At 32.7% G+C, this 26,833-nt stretch overlaps 1 long non-coding RNA gene across 2 annotated transcripts in view; it reads right to left on the reverse strand.

Annotated features, from left to right (window-relative positions):
* LOC138701154 (uncharacterized) overlaps positions 1-26,833 on the reverse strand; it is a 761,914-nt gene that overhangs the window by 704,977 nt on the left and 30,104 nt on the right. The window lies entirely within an intron of this gene.

Here is a 26,833-nt window from a genome sequence, read left to right on the forward strand (position 1 = left end):
ATATAATAATAAAGGGTGCATAATAACATTTTTCATTTTCAAGTACAAATTTTATTCGTATTATTAGGAGTATAGCGGTATAAAATAAAACTCAGAATTTAAGTATACAGAGTGAACACAATTTTGCTCGTTTTTTCTTCCTGTTCAAGGGAAAAAAAAATGTTTTATGTGAAACATATCATAACGTGTTTTGGGAAAGCCATTGATTTAATTCCCAATATGTTTTGTCAATTTAAGTAAGGACTGTATTATTTACTTATTTATCTATTTTTTTTTATTTATTTATTTAATTACGTAATTATTTATTTAATTATTTATTTAAATAATTATTTAATTACTATATCATTTTTTATTTATTTAATTATTTACTTATTTATTTAATTATTTATTTATTTATCTATTTATTTAATTATTTAATTATATAATTTATTTATTTATTTAAGTGTTTAATTATGTATTTATTTATTTAATTATTTGTTTATTGAATTATTTATTTATTTTTTATTTATTTAATTACGTAATTATTTATTTAATTATTTATTTAAATAATGATTTAATTACTATATTATTTTAATTTATTTATTTATTTAATTATTTACTTATTTATTTAATTATTTATTTATCTATTTATTTAATTATTTAATTATATTATTTATTTATTTATTTAAGTGTTTAATTATGTATTTATTTGTTTATTTAATTATTTGTTTATTGAATTATTTATTTATTTAATTATTTATTTATTTATTTTTTATTTATTTAATTACGTAATTATTTATTTAAATAATTATTTAATTACTATATTATTTTAATTAATTTATTTAATTATTTACTTATTTATTTAATTATTTATTTATTTATCTATTTATTTAATTATTTAATTATATAATTTATTTATTTATTTAAGTGTTTAATTATGTATTTATTTATTTATTTAATTATTTGTTTATTGAATTATTTATTTATTTAATTATTTATTTATTTTTTATTTTTTTATTTATTTAATTACGTGATTATTTATTTAATTATTTATTTAAATAATTATTTAATTACTATATTATTTTAATTAATTTATTTATTTAATTATTTACTTATTAATTTAATTATTTATTTATTTATCTATTTATTTAATTATATAATTTATTTATTTATTTCTTTAAGTGTTTAATTATGTATTTATTTATTTAATTATTTGTTTATTGAATTATTTATTTATTTATTTAATTATTTATTTATTTATTTTTTATTTATTTATTTAATTACGTAATTATTTATTTAATTACTTATTTAAATAATTATTTAATTACTATATTATTTTAATTAATTTATTTATTTAATTATTTATATAATTATTTATATATTTATCTATTTATTTAATTATCTAATTATATAATTTATTTATTTATTTAAGTGTTTAATTATGTATTTATTTATTTAATTATTTGTTTATTGAATAATTTATTTATTGAATTATTTATTTATTTAATTATTTATTTATTTATTTATTTAATTACGTAATTATTTATTTAATTATTTATTTAAATAATTATTTAATTACTATATTATTTTAATTTATTTATTCATTTAATTATTTACTTATTTATTTAATTATTTATCTATTTATTTAATTATTTAATTATATAATTTATTTATTTATTTAAGTGTTTAATTATGTATTTATTTATTTATTTAATTATATGTTTATTGAATTATTTATTTATTTAATTATTTATTTATTTATTTATTTTTATTTTTTATTTATTTATTTAATTACGTAATTATTTATTTAATTATTTATTTAAATAATTATTTAATTACTATATTATTTTAATTTATTTATTTATTTAATTATTTACTTATTTATTTAATTGTTTATTTATTTATCTATTTATTTAATTATTTAATTATATAATTTATTTATTTATTTAAGTGTTTAATTATGTATTAGTTATTTATTTAATTATTTGTTTATTGAATTATTTATTTATTTAATTATTTATTTATTTATTTATTTATTTATTTATTTATTTATTTTTTATTTATTTATTTATTTAATTACGTGATTATTTATTTAATTATTTAATTACTATATTATTTTAATTTATTTATTTATTTATTTAATTATTTACTTATTTATTTAATTATTTATTTATTTATCTATTTAATTATTTAATTAGATTATTTATTTATTTATTTATTTATTTATTTATTTATTTTTTATTTATTTATTTAATTACGTAATTATTTATTTAATTATTTATTTAAATAATTATTTAATTACTATATTATTTTTATTTATTTATTTAATTATTTACTTATTTAAGTATTTATTTATTTATCTATTTATTTAATTATTTAATTACATAATTTATTTATTTATTTAAGTGTTTAATTATGTATTTATTTATTTAATTATTTGTTTATTGAATTATCTATTTATTTATTTAATTATTTATTTATTTATTTATTTATTTATTTATTTATTTATTTTTTATTTATTTATTTATTTAATTACGTAATTATTTACTTAAATAATTATTTAATTACTATATTATTTTAATTAATTAATTTATTTAATTATTTACTTATTAATTTAATTATTTATTTATTTATCTATTTATTTATTTATTTATTTATTTATTTATCTATTTATTTAATTATTTAATTATATAATTTATTTATTTATTTAAGTGTTTAATTATGTATTTATTTATTTATTTAATTATTTGTTTATTGAATTATTTATTTATTTGATTATTTATTTATTTATTTATTTATTTGTTTATTTATTTATTTATTTATTTATTTCTAGTAAGTTTGAAATGAATACAAATTAATAAATACAATTAAAGATAAACTAGCCCACTCCTGAATGAGTAAGACTCGTGCTCAGGAGGGGATTCCAATACGGACAAAAATAAATTTAAAATTGAGAGTGAATACAGATTAAATAGTGTTTAATATGTTTAAACCCAAACTATAAATCCAATACAATTTTTTTAATTTTTTGATTAATTTGGAGACGATTCGTGGTTGAAATATTATTGGAATAAAATTTGTTTAATAACCTGGGACCTTGACTCATGCTATGATAAAAATCAATATGATAATAAATGATTTAAAAAATTTTAGTTTTTTCCTTTAAGGGGTTAGGTACAGCTTACAGCAGTAAAATTTTTGGAAATATTCAACATTTTTTTACTCCATTACTGTATCTTGTACAATAATGAAAATTAGTATGTGTAAAACACTGTCCTTCTGCTATATGAAAAAAATATTTTTACGATTTATAAAAAAATATTTTTTTTAATTCAAAATGGTGGCAGTTTACTGTGCAGTGATGAAGTCTTTTCTTCATAACTCATAAACTTGTTAACTTTTTCATGTTGTCTCTCTTTTATTTTATTGCTGAACTTACTAATTTTTGCACGGCCCTCGCAGAACACCTGATTAGCTACCTATATAAGATAAGATAAAATGGAGCGTTAGTAATTCTGATATCCGGAAAGAAAGATGGCGATATGCTGGTGAAAACTGCACTACTGTGCATATAGCGTTCTCAAAATGTAATGGTAGGTCTCTGCAGCCCATATTTTTTGTCATATCATAAAAAAATATTATATCTCACCATAAAAATGTGTGAAAAGCATACCAAATGTAAAATGTTATGTTCATATATTATGGCAATAATTTGCGTTTTTCTATAAACTTTCGTATTTGAGTGAAAGCACACTAATAATAAGGAAATTATGTATCTTTGTTAAGATATTGTGAAAGTAACATTTTTGTTCGTTTTTCTCTATTATTTGGTTGTTAAAGTTCACTTAAGTTCAATAAATTGATTGTAATTTGTCATTATAACATTATAGCGTTAACATTTGGTCACACCCTGTAATTCCACATATTCGCATTAACAATGGAAAACAAAAGCATTATTGTGTTCAGTCACATCCATTATTTAAACGAAAAATAATTCAGGATTTTAAGGGTTAACCACCAGATAATTATTGTTGATCATTCCCAGTCGAGGTCTCGCCACTAGGCGTCTGTGACGAATACTGCGATACCGACATTAATTCATAGCCGTGAAAAATACACATCTGGCTGGTATTTCATATAATATCACGTAATCTTTAATACCGTTCTATGCATAATATTTTAAATTAAATTAAATGAGAAGAAATACAAATTTATACTGTAAGTGAAATGTGATATGTTATTGGAATGAAGTTTTTAATATTGAATGAAAGGAGAGAGACCAGGGAAAGAAACCTCATTTTCCGGTATTATCTTGCAAGTATAATTCCAACCAAAGACAGGAATCGAACCAGGGTCCAGGGTTTCCTCTGAGTACTTCAATTTCCATAATTTTCATTTAACCATTGCTCCATTATATTCATCGTTTCTGAAAATGTCTTGATTTCAGAGGACGTACGTAAACAATTTCAAATTGACTTTCTTTTAATCCTTTGCAATATTTGGATGTAAATTATTGAAGCAGATTTTTCGTGGTCTGCGATGAATATTTCTTAGACCTGGTTATCGTGGGATAACAGAAACAGGCCTGTATCAGGTATCAGGACGTCTCAGTGACAACATATTTGTATTCATGAACTGGCGTTCACCTCTGCCACAGTTGAAATATAACCCTAAAGACTCCTAACACCTGGCTCTGGCAATTATGTCAAGGTGTTAAAAGATGATTGATTGGTTGCCGTGGAATAACATAAGAATTGCATTATGGGATAGTCCTCCACGATTCAACGACCATATCCGGTCTTCAGATGTTTCGGTTCTGTCATTTGTTTCCGCAAGGTGTCGGCAGGAGAAACATTTAGAAATGTTTAAGAAAATTTGAAGAATTTAACTTACGTTTTATTGTACGCCATGATCTAAGGCAGCGTCTCTCAAACTTTTTTGAAGTGGGGACCACTTTTTTAAGTCAGAACAGTTCCGCGGACCACCTTACTCTTGTTCCCTTCGAAAGCAAATTTATCATTTATGTAGCATATTTTAATACCAGCATATTTATATTTTAATAGTACATTATGCAACGAGCCTATAATGGTAGTAATTAAGACGCGAGTATGTTTATGAAACGAGCGCAAGCGAGTTTCATAATTTTCATACGAGCGTCTTAATTACCATTATAGTCAAGTTTCATACGACTTTTTATGCTCGACCATATTTCTAACTTGAAATTATTCATAAGTATTCATGTTATTCTTATCTGACTGAGGAGCGGAACTGACCTTGTGCAATACCTCGTAAATTGTGAGATGTGCGCAGACGCGAAAGTATTGATTTTTTCCGAGAAACAAATGTCGACATTGACCTTGATATAATCTAGAGAGTAAAATAAACATTAATACTGATATAACCTTGAAATTGAATTAGACATTGAAAAACGAGATGACAAATTGAATTTATTTGAATATTATGTACAATTAACGCTAATTATTATAGTAACAGAACTGACTTTATTTCAAATATAGGTGATTTATTGATTTATTGTTGTATTTCGATTGCATATCCGAGAATAATCGATATTTGCGCTTTCATATTGCTACAATGGTATTTTCAAATTGGTGGAACACCTGAAATTTAATGAATAAGTGTACTTTAATGAGGTCCATTAAAGTGCTGCTACCAGGTGTATAATTACTACATTTCGGCATGGTCGAGCATAAAACAGAATTAATTGATTATAATACTTTCGTAATTATATTTTTGTAGCCAATCACAAGTAACTTATAACAAATTCTGTGCATTGCTGATTCATCGCTTGCTTGTTAGCAGTTAGTTGTTTTGAGATCCTTCTTATGTGGTACACGCTAGTAGTTGTCCATGGCTTTGATTCGGATCTTTTAAAAGAAAGGAACATGATGATACGTTTCATTTATACAGTGCTAATAGTTCAGAAGCTGTGTGTGAAGAAATGTATTAATTATAGTGCCATTAAAGAAATATCTAGTCCTAGTGGTAGCTATTCAAAGAAGAAATACTTTCGTAAATATGACAAGAGTTATTTGAAACTTGGATTTACTTCGTGTGGCAATGAGAGTGAACCAAAGCCTCGGTGTTTTGTTTGTTACGAAGTGCTTTCAACGAGTGTATGAAACCCGCGAAATTGAAACGGCACTTAGAGACGAAACACGCAAGTGTAAGAAATAAACCTGTTGAATTTTAAAATAGGCGGAGTCTAAAATTTTTTATATCGTCATCTGGAAAAACAAATAAAAAAATTAACGCAGAAACATTCCCGATTTTCAACAAGTAAAGATGCAATTTGGCACGTTCTATTATTGGTGCACGACGTACAGTACGAGCCCATTTCAATGTACAGACTGGGTGTCGGCAGAACTGTTAACAAAGCCATCAATACATGAAAAGGTTCGGTACTTTGGTCCTCTGTTATGAATTTTGGTGGCCCCTGGCTGGGTTATAGGCTCGGCGCCAGATATCCAAGGAAAAGATGGCGAGAAACGCCACGTTTATAGTGCTTTAAATTCCTCTTTTGTTGCTAAGAGCAGAATGGCAGGTGGGTAGACGGGTAGGATAAGAAATTTCATAAAATATTAGTACTGGGAGAAAAAAAAAATGACAGGCGATTGTCATGTGTCATTTCCAAACTCTGAGATTTTCAGCTGTAGTGTGATACGCAATTCGTTGGAATTTTATTTTTTCTTCTGTCTCTTTTGAAGGATCACAAGGGCAGAAATCGAGGACCACAGGTGTCTGCTGACCATAGTTTGAGAAACGCTGCTAAGGTATTCTTGTTATTTGTGTTCTGTAAGATATGATACCGAAATATAGTGATCAGTTTATCAACAGTAATCTCACTAGACGTTTTGATTTATCTAGAGAAAATCAAAACTCGAGTGGGATTTAATTGACTATTACACGATTAGAAGAAAGTATATAAAGATTAGAAGTAACGAAGTACTCCAATACAATAAAATATTAATTGACTTACGAAAATACAACTGTCTTCAAATGTATTATTGTACCATCTCAACATTACAAATATTACGCTAGATGCATGCTAGATGGCAGTAGTGTCTTTATACAGACACTGTAATGATTACTATTCAATAAATCTTAATATTAAACAATCTCTGATACGTGACTATCCATAATATCATATAGCAGAAGCTATAACATAACCTAACTAATATACAAAAGTGTTAGAAAAGTTTTAATTAACGACGATGACATAAAAAAATAAACATGAATAATTTTAAAAGGAATAATTATTGAATGTACAATTTTCAAATTTGAATGTGGTTGGTGGTTCAATTGATGTTATATTGGACGTGTGCATAATAGAAGTGGAACTCGTTGATTTAGGCCTACATGGTGTATTCAACTTATTCAGGATTTCCGAATGGTGTTCTTAATTTATTTGTAAATCGGATTTCAGAAGATGCATAGGTATGATCAGTGATTTTTATTAATTCTTGTTCTTGAATGCCAATGCGAGTCATATTTGAAACTGCTGTGCATCGACTGGAGTGGTTTGTAATTTTATATATATTTTTGACGTCCAGACCAGCGCAGTTTCAAATGTTGGCAAACAAAGAAACAAATGCTAGGGACGCGATAAAATTAAACAAATGCTAGGGACGCGATAAAATTAAACAAATGTTAGGGACGCGATAAAATTGTGTGATAAGCAGCCATGATTGGTTGAAATACGTCCTTTCGTACCGTTTTATTGGTCAAAAGTAGTATGACGTAGTAAGAGTGTAATAGTCAGAATAATTTTTAGTTTTATTAAAGGAAGACGTTACTTAAATATGACGAAAACTATTAACTTATATAAAAAAATGATTCCCCTACAAAATAAGCTATGGTATGATGAAAAATATATTATATAAAATTTAATGCTCGTGTTTCGGTGTTAAAATTGCATTTAACTTCATTTTATGTTTCAATATTTTATATTTTCAGTATTGTTTAATGTATTTAATACGTTTGTTCTATTTTTTTGTTTTAATACTTCATTTGCTTGTCAAAATAAACTGTGCCTATCTATATTTATTATACAGGATGTTTCCGAGGTGGTGTTACAAACTTTCAGGGATGATGGCGAAGGGCACATGTATCAATTTGAGATAAGGAACCCTGGTCCGGAAATGACCGAGTCGAAAGTTGCAAGCAAAAATAGTTGTGTGGAAATGAAATAATTTTATTCCTCTGTACACCTTATTTATGTGTATTTATCTGTACACCTTACACATACTGTATTCATCTGACGTTGTTTACATTGTCTACTTACAGTATTCCATTCAATGCGCTGTCTGAGGGGTGGGGACAGGAAACTACACTAAAGCAATGCAGATAGCGTAATGTGTAACGGACATGGTCGGTCCTGATATGCACGTCTGTAGACAGCAGTGTATGTGTACAAGTTGCAGTATCCAGTCGATCAGTCCTAGTGAAATGGAGGAGTACACGAGAGCGGAATAAGCAGATCTGATTTTCGAATAGGATGAGCCAATGGGAACAGTAGACAAGCTCACAGATTGTATCGGGCCAAATACCCACGTAGGAGACATCCGGCCCATACCATCTTTCCACGACTGTTCCAAAGATTAAGGGAAGGAGGGCACGTGTTGCCAAATTACAATTTAATTTCCACACAACTATTTTTGCTTATAACTTTCGACTCAGGCATTTCCGGACCAGGGTTCCTTATCTCAAATTGATACATGTGTCGTTCGCCATCATCCCTGAAAGTTCGTAACACCACCTCGGAAACACCCTGTATATAGCAAAAATACGTAAATAAATATAACTATATAAATATTTAAGGCGTTCTCGTCTCTGTGGCTGAGTACATCAGTTGATGAATCGTTGTTAAACAGCATGGCGGGAAGGACTACCCATACATTCTCTAATCGTTGCTGCTCTAGATTTCCGAATTCCCCGCCTGCTAAATCCCTCCAGTTGTAAAATTGTATTGCTAGGCCTATTTTCTTTTCCTGTGGCCAAGATCACTCGTTTGAGGGGTGGTGAGGTGTGGACCTTCAGGCACTTCCTCCCCATTGTTGGGGTGCAGCCACAATGCATCTTGTCTAACCCTCCTCCCCTATTAAAGAAAAAAGTTCGTTTCTTCTTACAAGTGCGTATTTATATGACTACTCTAAAGGGTTGCAAATGCCTTAGGGCCTCAGGGGTGTACGATAGGGACTTCTAAATTTATTCCTTCATTTCCTTTCTCAACCATAAATTCAGTGATAAAAAACTATCAATCGTAAATGTGGAAGGGTAGGTCTTCTAGATACAACTAAAAATTGGTTTGCATTGCTCTGTCTTACCATTTACTCATTGAAATTATTTTGATAGACAGCATAATTCCGTGTGTTTGTAACCTAATGAATTTTATCAATCCTTCAGATTTAATTCGTTTTTATATTTTAGTTTATCTCGTTTTAAAACTATAGGAGATTCTAAGTTAAGAAAAGAGCATTGGTTTTATGGGCCTTGCCTAGTACATCATACAAGCTATATAGTAGATAGGCGTTTCTATGGCAAGTGGTCATTTGATGGAATAATCCCATATGGCAAATGTTATTTTCTTAACGTGAAATAGTATAATATACGTTTTAGGTTTTAGTAAGCTCTTTTTAAGTGAAACTGTAGTAGAGAAGTTAGAAGAGGAATATTGTGAAACAAAATTCTGTGACGGACATTTTAAAAGATCTTCTACAATCTACAGGATTGCGAACGAGAATTTGTTGATATTCGTGGGTTTTTTTTACCAATTTACACAAATTAATGCATATATTAGAGGGAATTGGGACTGCACCTCAACAGTGCTTTCTCTGTGTATTGTTGCGACGTTACATAGTCTAAACCAGTGAGTGAATTGGCATTGTACAGACTTTTTTGCTGAAATTTATGCGAAGTCCGGGGCTGAACGAACGATGGCGTGACGTGAAAGAAAGGGTGAAAATATACCACTGAATATTGAGCCAAAATCGAAGGAAAAAAAAGACTGGAAAGAGTGCAAAAATGCAATACAAGGAAAAGGGCGCTTTCTAACATTTTTCTGCAGTTTATATTTCAGACGTTAAGGCAAATAATTACACCGTATATGTTCCTAAGAGAAATATGAGAATTCCCAACATTTTCTACAAGAAAAATTCTAAATACTTTCTTCCCGATTTCTAGTATTCAAACTGCCAACTTGTATAGACAAAATATGATGAGTTCACATTATAAATTTACAATTGTAATATAGTAAAACATTTAGCATAGGTTTCATCATTATTATTATTATTATTATTATTATTATTATTATTATTATTATTATTATTATTATTATTATTATTATTATTATTATTATTAGTATTATAAAAGACAAATTATATGATTGTGTCGTGACCAGAATATTGTACGAAATGAAAATACTATATAAATTGGAGATTTATCCTTCGAAAAGTTGGAAAGTTCAAATAGTATCTTGGAGCAACAGTAACAAATATAAATGACACTCTGGAAGAAATTAAACGCAGAATAAATATGTGAAATGCCTGTTATTTTTCGGTTGAGAAGCTTTTGTCATCTAGTCTGCTGTCAAAAAATCTGAAAGTTACAATTTATAAAACAGTTATGTTACCGGTTGTTCTGTATGGTTGTGAAACTTGGACTCTCACTTTGAGAGAGGAATAGAAATTAAGGGTGTTTGAGAATAAAGTTCTTAGGAAAATGTTTGGGGCTAAGAGGGATGAAGTTACAGGAAAATGGAGAAAGTTACACAACGCAGAACTGCACGCATTGTATTCTTCACTTGACATAATTAAGAACATTAAATCTAGACGTTTGAGATGGGCAGGGCATGTAGCACGTACGGCCGAATCCAGAAATGCATATAGAGTGTTAGTTGGGAGGCCGGAGGGAAAAAGATCTTTAGGGAGGCCGAGACGTAGATGAGAAGATAATATTAAAATGGATTTGAGGGAGGTGGGATATGGTGGTAGAGACTGGATTAATCTTGCACAGGATAGGGACCGATGGCAGGCTTATGTGAGAGCGGCAGTGAACCTCCGGGTTCCTTAAAAGCCAGTAAGTAAGTAACAATTGTAGGTTCTGTTATACTTCAGCCGTTATTTCGTTAGCATTGCTAAGTGCTTCCTTTAAAGCAGTGATGACGGTTAAAGAAACCACTTGTTGTACACCCCTAACCCGAGGACGGTGGAGTGAATTCACATTCGAGTAGATGTGTATGTATTGGGATCACACAAGGGAAGACGTGAGTTATTTTTATAACCAAGAGTAATTCCGACCAAATACGTGGCGGACACAAAAGCCATATTGAGGCGATTACTGGTTATTGGGATTGTATTTCATGGCGAGAGTAAACACAGCACGGAAACCCATGTCCTCGCAGGTAGAGTCCCGGATTCAAACCACGATAATGGCACCCGTCAACTAGATCACGTTTCAAAAGGCAGGGGGCAGAAATTCCGCAACCTTAAAACGTGGCACAGTTCAAAATCTGATACAGAAATCTTAGGTGAAAAACCTGATTATAACGTATCAGACTACATATTGGAAGACCTTGGGTCAAATCCAGGAAAAATCTGGATTTTAATTTATTGATAACTCCTAGAACAGTTCCAAAATTCATTCAATTGATATTTTGAATTTCTCTGTACCCTCCTTTCCTCCTTTACACATTATCTTGCATTTTTCTTTAATTTAAATCACCATTATATCATTTTCCTCTGTTTATTCTAATTCCATGTCTCCATCATCAGTCGTTTTCTCTCTTCATCCACTTTTCCTCCTCTTTTACAAGATACATGCCTAATTTCTACTCTCCATTTCCTTGGCGTTACAGCCCACGAAGGGCTAAGACATACCAACCGGCTGCTGGCCTCACTGCCACATGGCGAAGCAGAGGTGGACAATCATCCAACCAGAATGGAGGTATCGTGTGGTTAGCACGATGATCCTCCCAGCCGTTATAGCTGGTTTGTGTAACCGGATTTCGCTACCTATCGTAGCTCCCCATGTGCATCACGATGCTGGGTGGGCAGCGGTCCCATACACTGGCCGAAATTTCATGAGAACATTTCTTCTCCCATGAGGACTCGAACCAGCGCGCATTCCGTAACGCGAGTCCTAGGCAGGATGCCTTAGACCACGACGCCACGGCGCGGGACTAAGAATTTTATAGTCCTTTAAAATCAACAGTGTCATGATGTAGGGTATCTATGTATGTATGTATGTATGTATGTATGTATGTATGTATGTATGTATGTATGTATGTATGTATGTATGTATGTATGTATGTATGTATGTATGTATGTATGTATGTGTGTATGTGTGTGTATGTACGTACATACGAAAGGCGTAAAGATATTAAAAAATAAATAAAACTAACAGAACATATTTTTTATACAGAGAAAATAAATTTAGTTTTACAGAAAAGGAATAGTAGTGTATGTTAACTCTGGTATTAAAGCAAGAAGCGATGGAAACCAATTTTTGGAATTAAGAAAATGCGTGTGTCGACAAAGAAGGAAAGGGGAAACAACCACAACAACAACAACAACAAACAAACAAAATGGCTTTTAAGGAACCTGCATGTTCATTGCCGCCCTCACATAAGCGCACCATCGGTCCCTATCCTGTGAAAGATTCATCCAGTCCCTACCATCATATCCCACCTCCCTCAAATCCATTTTAATATTATCCTCCCATCTACGTGTCGGGTCTCCCCAAAGGTGTTTTTCCCTCCGGTCTCTTGGATTCGTCCATACGTGCTACATGCCCTGCCCATCTAAAAAGTCTGGATTTAATGTTCTTAATTATGTCAGGTGAAGAATACAATGCGTGCAGTTACTGAAAATAAAACAGGAAAGAGTGGATAAGAATTTTGAGAGACAGGGAGAACCAAAGTGGAAAAGAAGTGAGTAAATACGTTACGGGAAAACAAAGAATTGCAGCGCGTGTGTGTATACAGCCACCACTTGCATATAAGTAAATAATTTTGGTTGCCAGAGGCAGGTTTGACGTAAGGTAGAGAGCAAGCAATGCAGTCATCGCACAGCACCTGTCTCCACGCTTCAGTTGTTTTTCCAACCAGTAATTTTTGGATGCTTATATTTCCCAGCCTGCTCTGAGGAATTTTGGGAATTCTTACTGAATTCAGGAAGCACTACAACACATCCTCAGTTGCTCTTCAATTTTTTTTTTTTAACTCTATTAAATAAACGGTGCATTTACACGGAAATTGATATATAGTTTTCCTCAGTGTATGAAATAACTACATAATATATGAAGTTAAGTAAATATATTTGAGAAACATATTGAAAATATGAAATATATCCTGTCAAACGAAGTTTATGAAATTTAATTCTGCAGATTTTGGATTTTTTTTTTTTTTGTGTAACACTTCCTCCGTTTCTTCTTAAAGATTTCTTTTTGTGTAGACTTCCCTTTTCTACATAAAAGTATCCTCTGTTTTCACGGAAAGATTGTTTAACATTAAACTGTTTTGGACCAAACACCACTTGATTGCTGCATGTATATATATATATATATATATATATATATATATATATATATATATATATATATATATCTGTGTGTGTGTTTTGTATGTGTGTTTATTTTTTACAATGTGTTAACGTACTATATAAATAGTACTTGTAATAATAATAATTATTGTAAACGAACTCTATCACTTTGTGTTACCATGCCAACGCGTAACAAATATATTTCGCGTATTAATAGTGAAGGAGCTATAGCGCTACGTGTTACCATGCCAACACGTAACAAATATATTTCGTGTATTAACAGTGAAGGAGCTATAGCGCTACGTGTTACCATGCCAACACATAACAAATATATTTCGTGTATTAACAGTGAAGGAGCTATAGCGCTTCGTGTTACCATGCCAACACGTAACAAATATATTTCGTGTATTAACAGTGAAGGAGCTATAGCGCTACGTGTTACCATGCCAACACGTAACAAATATATTTCGTGTATTAACAGTGAAGGAGCTATAGCGCTTCGTGTTACCATGCCAACACGTAACAAATATATTTCGTGTATTAACAGTGAAGGAGCTATAGCGCTATGTGTTACCATGCCAACACGTAACAAATATATTTCGTGTATTAACAGTGAAGGAGCTATAGCGCTACGTGTTACCATACCAACACGTAACAAATATATTTCGTGTATTAATAGTGAAGGAGCTATAGCGCTATGTGTTACCATGCCAACACGTAACAAATATATTTCGTGTATTAACAGTGAAGGAGCTATAGCGCTACGTGTTACCATACCAACACGTAACAAATATATTTCGTGTGTTAACAGTGAAGGAGCTATAGCGCTACGTGTTACCATGCCAACACGTAACAAATATATTTCGTGTATTAACAGTGAAGGAGCTATAGCGCTACGTGTTGCCATGCCAACACGTAACAAATATATTTCGTGTATTAATAGTGAAGGAGCTATAGCGCTATGTGTTACCATGCCAACACGTAACAAATATATTTCTTGTATTAACAGTGAAGGAGCTATAGCGCTACGTGTTACCATACCAACACGTAACAAATATATTTCGTGTATTAACAGTGAAGGAGCTATAGCGCTATGTGTTACCATGCCAACACGTAACAAATATATTTCGTGTATTAACAGTGAAGGAGCTTTAGCGCTACGTGTTACCATACCAACACGTAACAAATATATTTCGTGTATTAACAGTGAAGGAGCTATAGCGCTACGTGTTACCATACCAACACGTGACAAATATATTTCGTGTGTTAACAGTGAAGGAGCTATAGCGCTATGTGTTACCATGCCAACACGTAACATATATATTTCGTGTATTAACAGTGAAGGAGCTATAGCGCTACGTGTTACCATACCAACACGTAACAAATATATTTCGTGTATTAACAGTGAAGGAGCTATAGCGCTACGTGTTACCATACCAACACGTAACAAATTTATTTCGTGTATTAACAGTGAAGGAGCTATAGCGCTATGTGTTACCATGCCAACACGTAACAAATATATTTCGTGTATTAACAGTGAAGGAGCTATAGCGCTACGTGTTACCATACCAACACGTAACAAATATATTTCGCGTAACAAATATATTTTGCGTACCTATTAATAGTGAAAGAACTACAGCCTATGTGTTACTATGATAACGCGAAACTAAATAATATAGTTTACGAATTAATAGTGAAGGAGCTGTAGCGCTATGTGTTACCATGATAACGCGTAATAGTTTGTTTTATAAAAGAGCATTCCACGTTAAGAAAAAAGCATTATTGTTTCTGTGGGCTTTGCCTAATACAACGTACAAGCTATGTGGTAGGTAGGCGTTTCTATGGCAACTGGTCATTTGATGGAATAGCCCCATATGCTCAATTTTTTTTTTCTTAACGTGAAATCCTCTATAGTAATTAACGATGTACAGCACTATGAGTTACGTGAAAGCGCGTACTATTTATATAGTAATAGTTAACGATCTGTAGTAGGCCTACTACGTGTTACCTTGACGACGCGTATAGTCTGTAATTATTTATAACAATAGCGCTGTGTTTGACGATGACAGCGCGCGTAGCTTGCGTAACAGCGGTGTCAACCGAGTGTGGACGGGCTATAGCAGCACGGGCGATGTGTCGACGTTCGCAGCTGCAGGTTATCGCGCAATTAGGCCGTAATCGCGCGCGATCAGGCCCCGCCTACAAATCCATAGCTCGGTGATGAAGGCCATGCAACTTTCAGTTTCTGATTCAACTTTGATGACCCCAGACGAGCAGCCTCCAGGGTCCATCTGAAAAGACGTCCGTTTCTACACCTCTGTATTTATGTATATGAACATTTGCCTCAGACGACATAGATTGCTTCTTTTTCATGCCATATTTCTTACTTACACATATTTTTTTTCGTTTTCTGTTCTAACTTCTTTTTCTTGATTTTTTTCATCCTTTCGTTTCTCACTTTCAATCTTTCCTTCTTATATTTTTTCGTATCTGTTTTATCATCATTCTCTTCATTTCCTTACACCGACCGAAGTTCATACGCCTACAACTTGTTTTCTTATTCTTTTCTTCCTCATTTTACGAATTATCTTTCTAGTTCTCTTCTTCCTACCGATATTTTTCCTCATCCATTTCCTCCCCCTTTTATTCTTCTTACGTCCTCTCCTTTTTTTAAATTTTCTACCCTCTTTCTACTTTTGTACAGTAGTGGAAGAAAAACCAAATATAAATAAATATGGGAAATGCCTGTTATTCGGTTGAGAAGTTTTATCATCCAGTCTGCTGTCAAAAAATCTGAAAGTTAGAATTTATAAAACAGTTATATTACCGGTTGTTCTTTATGGTTGTGAAACTAGGACTCTCACTTTGATTTTTTTTTTATTTTAGTGGGTTATATTACGACGCTGTATCAACATCTTAGGTTATTTAGCGTCTGAATGAAATGAAGGTGATAATGCCGCTGAAATGAATCCTGGGTCCAGCACCGAAAGTTACCCAGTATTTACTCGTATTGGGTTGAGGGAAAACCCCGGGAAAAAACCTCAACCAGGTAACTTGCCCCAACCGGGATTCGAACCCGGGCCACTTGGTTTCGCGGCCAGACGCGCTGACCGTTACTCCACAGGTGTGAACCTCTCACTTTGAGAGAGGAACATAGGTTAAGGGTTTTTGAGAATAAGGTGCTTAGGAAAATATTTGGGGCTAAGAGGGATGAAGTTACACGAGAATGGAGAAAGTTACACAACGCAGAACTGCACGCATTGTATTCTTCACCTGACATAATTAAGAACATTAAATCCAGACGTTTGAGATAGGCAGGGCATCTAGTACGTATGGGCGAATCCAGAAATGCATATAGAGTGTTAGTTGGGAGACCGGATGGAAAAAGACCTTTAGGGAGGCCGAGACATAGATGGGAAGATAATATTAAAATGGATTTGAGGGAGGTGGGTTATGATGATAGAGAATGGATTAATCTTTCTCAGGATAGGGACCAATGGCGGGCTTATGTGAGGGCGGCAATGAACCTCCGGGTTCCTTAAAAGCCAGTAAGTAAGTAAGTAAAAAAAAAAAAAACCGGACCGACCCTTGTAGCTGATTTCAGAGCTTTGTTCACTCCAGAGCACGATAGACTGGTAACTAAGACTTTCGTGGTTCGAATCCTGCCTGGGAAGGAAACTTTTTTTTGTTCCTTATTCAAATTTATTCCCAATACTTTTCGATTGCAGCGATATTTTACTACTTAATTAACTTATTATTCCCTGAATATGAATTTTACCAGCAATCGAAAAGTATTGGGAATAAATGTGAATAAGGAAAAAAAAAAGTTTCCTTCCCAGGCAGGATTCGAACCACGAAAGTCTTAGTTACCAGTCTATCGTGCTCTGGAGAGAACAAGGCTCTGAAATCAGCTACAAGGTTCGGTCCGGTTTTTTTTTTGCCACTACTAAATTCCTCCTGTTCATAATATTTCTTCTTATCAGTTGAATTCATTTCTATTCCTGTCCTTATCCTTTTTCTTTGTGTTGATTTTCGCAGTTTATCCTTTTCCAACATTGTTCTCATGTCTTGTTGTCATGATGTCTTAGACCATTTAATTATAAAACAAATGCTAGATATAAAAATATACAGGGACGTCATTTTATTTTTACTTCAATTTTTATTGTATCTGAGTTTTTTAATGTACTTCATTCCCATCCCTTCTACTAATGAAGTTCAACCATCCTCCACATAGATCCAACACCGCATATGCAGTCATAGTAGCCTTATGGTCACACTAAACAGTACGTTCCAAAAATATATTCGCGTTTTCCAGTGACGAAAGAGTTTTCAATATTGCGTCATTTTCGCACAGGTACTGCCGTCCATTTGCCTACGTCGCATTCCGGTTTCCCCTACCTGCTTCTATTCGCCTCTCTGTAAAGGCTAGTGGCTGGGCTATCTTAGCTCTTTTCTGAGAACATTAATTTCTGTTAGAAATTGGACGTTTACGTAATATTATACCCATACAACTGTTTAAAATAACTTAAATAAAAGGGCCTCGTTAAGTAATTAACTGTCACGTGATTTCCCTCCTTTCTACTATCCTGCGACATAACCACTTGGACGGACAGTAGATAGCATGTCTGAGTAATTTTATCTTTTCGGAACTAGCAGAAGTTAAGATTTGAATTTACAGTAAGTAAGGTACTCTGAGAGTAGATATGGAATTATTTCAACGTGAGTTACTAGTACGAAGGACGAAACTGGTAATTGGAATTACACACATTCGAACTGAAGCTTCTATCGAAATGAACGGCCACCATTTTGAAAATGTGTTTAAATATCCATATTATGATTATTTTTTCAATTTAACTTCATTCTCTATAGTGTACGCTAATGTGTTGTAGACAGTGTAATATATACTACATAACGAATACGTCCACATGGACAGCTCAGTTCGTGAGTAAAAACACTTATTGTTAATAGAGTACTGTATTTTGATTAAACAAAAACCTAATGAAAATTATCAAACTCAAAAGCGTGATATTTCCTAGTTTACGTAAATGGATGAACTACTTTTCTTCCCTCCTATACCTAGTAAAGTGATTTGTTTGTATAGCCTATTACGCCAGTATCATCGAACTCCAGTCGTGGAAGGGGGTATCAACCGTTGATCCAAAGGTATAGCCAGGTTAATATTAGAAATGTGAGTAAAAATAAAATGATGTCCCTGTTATAACTTCTTTGTATCCAAGCAACAGTTTCAACCGAAGAAATGACAACCATATCACTAAAATTAAATCATTGTCCACGTGTTCATAGGCGTATTTAGAGACTATGAGAAACACAAAATCATCACTTTGAATATAGCCAGATTCGTAATTCGAACTGCGGACTTTCCAGCACTAATTCAGCACGTTACATCAACTTTATGCGCCTTAGATTAACAACTTGTAATATATAAATTGTTCAGAGCCGTGTTACACTGGAAATAAAAACGTAAAAGCGATAATAACATAAATTAATTGCACATATACAAACTGTTTTCCCACGCATATAAACATGTTTGTGATTTATTGATACAATTTGTTATCAAATCTACCCGCACGTATGTAAGGTACGCAGGTTTGTCAGCATAATTTATTTCTGAGTGTCACGACAATATGGCCGCTAATAGGAAGGAGTCGATTAATCGAAAAGAAAGTGGCTGTTTAAAACAGTTACCGGCGAATTGACTCTGTCATCTAACAGCGCGTCTTTATCCTTTGAATGACATGCTTTTTGTATTTTAATTTTTGTATACGTAGCGTTCATCTTTTGTTTTACATCACTATAGCAACTTGCGATTTTTAATAATGACAAAATACGCGTGAATTATTTAAATATCATCATTACTACGTTGAAACAACATAAAACATAGAATATTTTACTTTACATCAAGTTTGTCTCTTGTTATGTAATGACAATTTGGTTGCTAATTGGAATTATTCAATTAATCAAACAGAAAATAAATGTTGTACCCACTGGGAATGTTAACGCTTTCGCCTAATAAATATGTTTGTTGTCTCAGTGCTATTCTTTTCAGTTTAATTTTCTGTAGGTCTAGCGTTATTGTTCTGTTTCATATCACCATAGAAATTGACAATTTTTAATTGTGACAAAAGACATCCGAAGTTAGCCAGGAACTTTAATACAATCTAATAAATTAAAATAGATAGATCTTTTACCTTCTATCAATTCTGTCTCTTGTTATGTCATGACATTTTGGCTGCTGATGCTGAAGATACAATTCATAATAGTGGAAGCGAATGTTTAACCTATTTGAAATGAAGACGTTTTCATTATTTTAATAACATGTTTTAAAAACTTGAATGTTATCTTATTCGGTTTAATTTTCTGTAGGTACGTCTAGCGTTATTTTTCTGTTTCATATCACCTTAGCAACTGACGATTTTTAATGGTAACGAAAGACGTCTGAAGTTTGTTGGCAAGAAACCTTAATACATTGTAACATTTAAATTGGTATACAAATATGTATACATGGTGAATCAAAACTCTGGAACCATATAAATATTTTCCATATGCTTGATTTTCGATTGCTATAGATGTTACCAGTTCTTGTAAGACCAAATGTTCTACCAGTGACACATTCGATTCTAGCCCTCAGATATCTCAAAAGCTGCCATTTTGGATGCAACTTTGAAATTTTAAATGGAAAGGGGGTCATGTTGATACTAAGAATCATGTGGAATTTTCTAGAAAAAACAATAGTGCAACCTGTTTTGAGATATCTCTAATCATTTTCAAGTTATTTAAAGATAACTGTCGTAATGACACAAACATTAATTACTGCATCTACAGATATATTGTAACATGGTACAGTACTATGGAGGCTTTCCTTTAACAAATTTCGTGAGGGAATTATCGAAAGAGGAGAATTGGTATCATTGTTCATTCTTGTAGGTTAAGCCACAGAAATGTTGCAACAGATTGGACAAACAGTTTCCTGGACATTGGATTGGTCGATGTGGACCAGTAGAATGGCCATCCAGATCTCCAGATTTAACACTCCTTGAGTTTTTTTCTTTCCTTTGGTGTTACGTATAGAGCTTGGTATATGATGGTCTTCCAGAACGCTTTTTCTCCAATAGGCTTCAAGTCTCTTTTAACTGCCTATCCTAACGACGGATTTTATTCTCATGTGGTAGTTCTTCGTTAAATACGCGACGAAATTCTCGTCGTCCACGAGTCACAGATTCGAATTTTGTCAACCACAAAACACATTGTAGTTTTCTTTGGACATCCATCCTGTAGTCCTCATCTGTGGAGTAACGGTCAGCGCGTCTGGCCGCGAAACCAGGTGCCCGAGTTCGAATCCCGGTCAGGGCAAGTTACCTAGTTGAGGTTTTTCCGGGCTTTTCCCTCAACCTAATACGAGCAAATTCTGGGTATCTTTCGGTGCTGGACCCCGGACTCATTTCACCGGCATTATCACCTTCATTTCATTCAGACGCTAAATAACCTATATATTGATACAACGTCGTAAAATAACCCAATAAAAAATCCATCTTGTATAATTAATTGTAACAATGAGAATTATTGCAGTTGTTCCACTGTTACCGTCTTTTGTTTTCTTCAGTGCCTCAAAAATTACAGACTAAAAATTTTGAGAGTTTCATTTTCATCTGGCTCCAATATTACATTTCTATATCTAGTCATTCAAAAAATATAATCCTCTGAAACACCATATCATGACTTTTGGGACAGACTGTATAGGCCTATTGAAATGTATAGTCGCGACGCTGTTGTTCCCGGCGTGACTCCTTCTCTTAGCTTACGTCTTAGGAAGTGAAGGCTCTATAAATTTTACGTAGGTAGTATCGTTCGCCATTTTTGTTCTTTCGTTGCCGAGCTACCATACGAGGAATCTATTTGTCACACCGTTAAACATTATCATGTCGTAGCTCCTATGATAATAAATCAAACGCAATGTAATTCAGTAAATAATTGAGCGGCAAATAACGTCTTCGTGTGCTTTCTGCGAACGCCAACGAAAGAGCCAAAATGGCGGGCGATTATATTAAGTATTTATCGAGCCTTAAGAAATTAATAGCGTCTTCCTCAGCTAATCATAAGACACACACGTTTAAATGTAGCCGACCTGCAATGCGATTGGCTGCTGGAAATTAGAGCGACGGGACTATAGTAAAAGTTATAGATTTCTAATATGAATTATTCCGATTTAGCTAGCAATATTTTAAAGGCGAAAAAGTCTTAGTTCTCAAGTAGTGCGACCCTTTTTTGAACCTAAACAATATCAATAAAAGACCTTCCTCACGTATGGCAATGTTTTTTGTATGGCTAATAGGACAGATGGCGAAAACCCGATAAGAGCGTTCCGGCAATCTTACGTAACCCAAGTTGGAATATATTTACATGTCGAATACAGCGGTTCGGGAGCCGCTTTTCTTTTCATCTCTGAAACCTTTTAACACTACGCTTCAACCTGATACAAGTTGCAGAGGAACAGGAGGGGTTCACCCCAAGTTACAGTGGTCCAAATCTTCCACCCCGTCTTCTCCGTAATCTAGGTCAGGAGCATCTTTCGCACTCACCGGGAATCTAATCACTGCCTGACGTGTTACTGCTGCTTGGTATGATCGGTGTTGGGGAAATTAATGTTTACAATTCCCACACACTCTAATCCATTAGCCAGTGGATACCTTTTAATTCTAAAAGTAATCGATATCATGAATATGAAACAATTTTCATATCATATTTTAAGGCCTCCGGAATAATAAGCCTACATTTTCTGTTGTGTTGCAAGTAATATCTCCGTTGTAGTTAATTTATTTGACTATTCGTGACCAGAATATTGTACGAAATGGAAATACAAAAATTGGAAATTTATCTTTTGAAGAGGTGGAGAAGTTCAAATATCTGGGAGGAACAGTAACAAATATAAATGATACTCGGGAGGAAATTAAACACAGAATAAATATGGGAAATGCCTTTTATTATTCCGTTGAGAAACTTTTATCATCCAGTCTGCTGTCGAAAAATCTGAAAGTTAGAATTTATAAAACAGTTATATTACCGGTTGTTCTGTATGGTTGTGAAACTTAGACTCTCACTTTGAGAGAGGAACAGAAACTACGGGTGTTTGAGAATAAGATTCTTAGGAAAATATTTGGGGCTAAGAGTGATGAAGTTACAGGAGAATGGAGAAAGTTACACAACACAGAACAGCACGCATTGTATTCTTCACCTGACATAATTAGGAACATTAAATCCAGACGTTTGAGATGGGCAGGGCATGTAGCATGTATGGGCGAATCCAGAAATGCATATAGAGTATTAGTTGGGAGGCCGGAGGGAAAAAGACCTTTAGGGAGGCCGAGACGTAGATGGGAAGATAATATTAAAATGGATTTGAGGGAGGTGGGATATGATGATAGAGAATGGATTAATTTTACTCAGGATAAGGACCAATGGCGGTCTTATGTGAGGGCGGCAATGAACCTACGGGTTCCTTAAAAGCCAGGAAGTAAGTAAGTAAGTAAGTATGACAGTTAAAAAATTGTCTGAATAACTTTTTTCGAACACTGGTGTCATATTGTATGGTTTATCTCAAACAGCTTTTGTATAAAACTTTTTTTTTTGTAAAATTAAAATTTGAGAAGTTATGAGTAATATTCAACACTTGCTTAACACCCTGTACAGAAAAGTATTAAAGAAAATTAATATTCTATTTTATTATATTACTTTACTTCGAATACAGGCGTTTTAACAATCATTGGAATTTACTTAAAATCCTTTTTCAATTTTTCATATTTTCTATATCAAGATATAAGATATCAGACTCCAGTAATAAATTGTATGGCTTAAGCAAGTCTATATTTTGTAATTCATATTTCAATTCTACAGTTTTTAGTTTGCTATTCACGAAAATTTGTACTTAAATTGACTGTAATGGATTAGGTTGGATTAGTACTGTTAACTGTTGCTCCAAGATATTTGAATTTTTCCACCTCTTCAACAAAATAAACTTCCAATTTTTATATTTACATTTCGTACTATGTTCTGGTCACGAGACATAATCATATACTTTGTCTTTTCGGGATTTACTTCCAAATCCATCTGGTTACTGACTTCAAGTAAAATTCCCTTGTTTTCCCTAATCGTTTGTCAATTTTCTCCTAACATATTCACGTCATCCTCTTAGACAAGCAGCTGATGTAACCCGTTTAAATCCAAGCCCTGTCTGTTATCCTGAACTTTCCTAATGGCATATTCTAGAGCGAAGTTCCTAAGACATAGGACAGAAAAGTGCGTTGCAATGAATGAAAATTACATTATCTCCTCTGATGATGATAAACAAGTGTTCGTATCTCGAAGGATATTAATTTTAGAATCCAAATCCGTTATGCTTTTTGATCATTCCATTTTCCATTTCATTTCATTTATTATATTCCATAGATCTTACACGAGCAATGAAGCTTTAAGATGTGGAACAAGTCAAAATTATACAATATTTTACCATTTTTACAGTTTTACAATTTTGTAATTTTCTACAATTTGTTTACAAGTTTCTGCAATGTTTTTACAATATTTTGGCGAGATGTAGTGAGATGAAGTGAGGTCCGAGGATTCGCCAAAAGATTACCCGTCATTTGCCTTTTGGTCGGGGAAAACTCGGAAAAACCCAACCAGGTAATCAGACCAAAGGAGTCTCTCAAAATATCGTTATTGACAAACCAGTAGTAAATATAGACAGCTGAATTTTAACTTTAAAATAAATTTAGAAATGTATCCATGGCAACGAAATCAGAAGTGTTGAAACATATGCGATCGAAGAAAGACTTAAATAGCTCTCTTTTTGTCTTGTTGCTACCTCTTTTGCAGCCTCCGAAAGAGCTTAGGAAGGGATGCAAAGCAGTGGTCCTTTCTTGCAGGATGAAATAATACAAGGTTCGAATCATGGGGTAAAAAGTTGATAGGAAAAAATAAAGGAATATATTTATACATGCAAAAAGGAAATCACAAGGATTTATAATAATGTATATCACCTGGAGGAGAAGAATAATAAGAAATCGGAGTAAGGAGTCACATGTCACCCCTATCTTGAGATGCGTCCTTTCTAAATTAAAAAAAAAAAAAAAAAAAAAAGACGGGGAGGGAAAAATGTAGAACAACGCATTCAACAAACAAATGTAAATTAGTTCTGAATGAAGACGGTTGTGGTACAGACAGTCTCTTCATAACATGTTTGTCGCCATGACTACAGTCAAACGTTCATAAAAAAAAAACAAAACAAGGGATATAAGAAAGGCGATTTCTACCTACATATAGAATGGTTCACTATGTTGTACCACCACGTATGGGTCTATCTCTGGGGGCAATTTTGAGAAGAAACAGTGTCATGTGATTCAAGGGGTCCCTATATTTGTGTGAAGTGCTTACGCTATTGGTTGAGTGTTTTTGTGATATTTATATTTGTAACGAGTTGATTCTTATTTATAAGGTTTGTCATTATGAGACTAAAATAAATTTAATTACATTTAATTTGTGTAGTGGCCTCTTGCAGAAAATGTTTATTCTTCATTTTCAGAAAATATAATAATAATAATAATAATAATAATAATAATAATAATAATAATAATAATAACATTATTATTATTATTAAATAAAAAGAAGCAAAGTATGATAATGCAGTACTCTAAATATGTTTATGCTCGACCATGCCGAAATGTAGTAATTATACACCTGGTAGCAGACCTTTAATGCATGTCATTACAGTACACCTACTCATTAAAGGTCAGGTCTTTCAGCCAATGACGACTCAGGTTACAACTGTTCAGCCAATGACAGGTCAGCTTTCTACCGTTATAAAACCGCAAGTATCGATTATTCTCGGATATGCAATCGAAAGACAATTAGCGAAAAGTCACGGAGGCTGGAAATCCAATACTGTCGCAGAAGGTTATGTTCTGTTACTATAATAATTAGCGTTAATTGTAAATAATATTAAAATAAATTCAATTTGTCATCTCGTTTTTCAATGTCGAATTCAATACTCAAGGTTATAATATTATAATATTATCAAGTTTAACGGGACTACGTCAAGGTCAATGACATTATTGTTCCTCGGAAAAAATCAATAACTTACTTTCACGTCTGCGCACATCTCACAATTCACGACCTAGAACAAGGTCACTTCCGATCTTGTCAGTTACAAATAAAATGTATACATCTGAATACCGGTAATTTCAAGTTAGAAATATGGTCGAGCATAAAAAGTCGTATGAAACTCGCCTATAATGGTAATTAAGAAGCTCGTATGAAAATACTCGATTCTTAATTACTATCATTATAGGCTCGTTGCATAATGTACTATTATGCTCGACCATGCCGAAATGTAGTAATTATACACCTGGTAGCAGTCCTTTAATGCATGTCATTAAAATTCATTAGAGTTCAGGTTTTCTATTATTCTCGGATATGCAATCGAAAGACAGCGAGGGAAACGTCACGGAGGCTGGAAATCCAATACTGTCGCAGAAGGTTATGTTCTGTTACTTACTTACTTACTTACAAATGGCTTTTAAGGAACCCGAAGGTTCATTGCCGCCCTCACATAAGCCCGCCATCGGTCCCTATCCTGTGCAAGATTAAGCCAGTCTCTATCATCATACCCCACCTCCCTCAAATCCATTTTAATATTATCCTCCCATCTACGTCTCGGCCTCCCTAAAGATCTTTTTCCCTCCGGTCTCCCAACTAACACTCTATATGCATTTCTGGATTCGCCCATACGTGCTACATGCCCTGCCCATCTCAAACGTCTGGATTTCAAGTTCCTAATTATGTCAGGTGAAGAATACAATGCGTGAAGTTCTGTGTTGTGTAACTTTCTCCATTCTCCTGTAACTTCATCCCGTTTAGCCCCAAATATTTTCCTAAGCACCTTATTCTCAAACACCCTTAACCTATGTTCCTCTCTCAGAGTGAGAGTCCAAGTTTCACAGCCATATAGAAGAACCGGTAATATAACTGTTTTATAAATTCTAACTTTCAGATTTTTGGACAGCAGGCTGGATGATAAGAGCTTCTCAACCGAATAATAACAGGCATTTCCCATATTTATTCTGTGTTTAATTTCCTCCCGAGTGTCATTTATATTTGTTACTGTTGCTCCAAGATATTTGAATTTTTCCACCTCTTCGAAGGATAAATCTCCAATATTTATATTTCCATTTCGTACAATATTCCCGTCACGAGACATAATCATATACTTTGTCTTTTCGGGATTTACT

This window comes from Periplaneta americana, chromosome 6 (genome assembly GCF_040183065.1).
Source record: "Periplaneta americana isolate PAMFEO1 chromosome 6, P.americana_PAMFEO1_priV1, whole genome shotgun sequence".
Taxonomy (NCBI): domain Eukaryota; kingdom Metazoa; phylum Arthropoda; class Insecta; order Blattodea; family Blattidae; genus Periplaneta; species Periplaneta americana.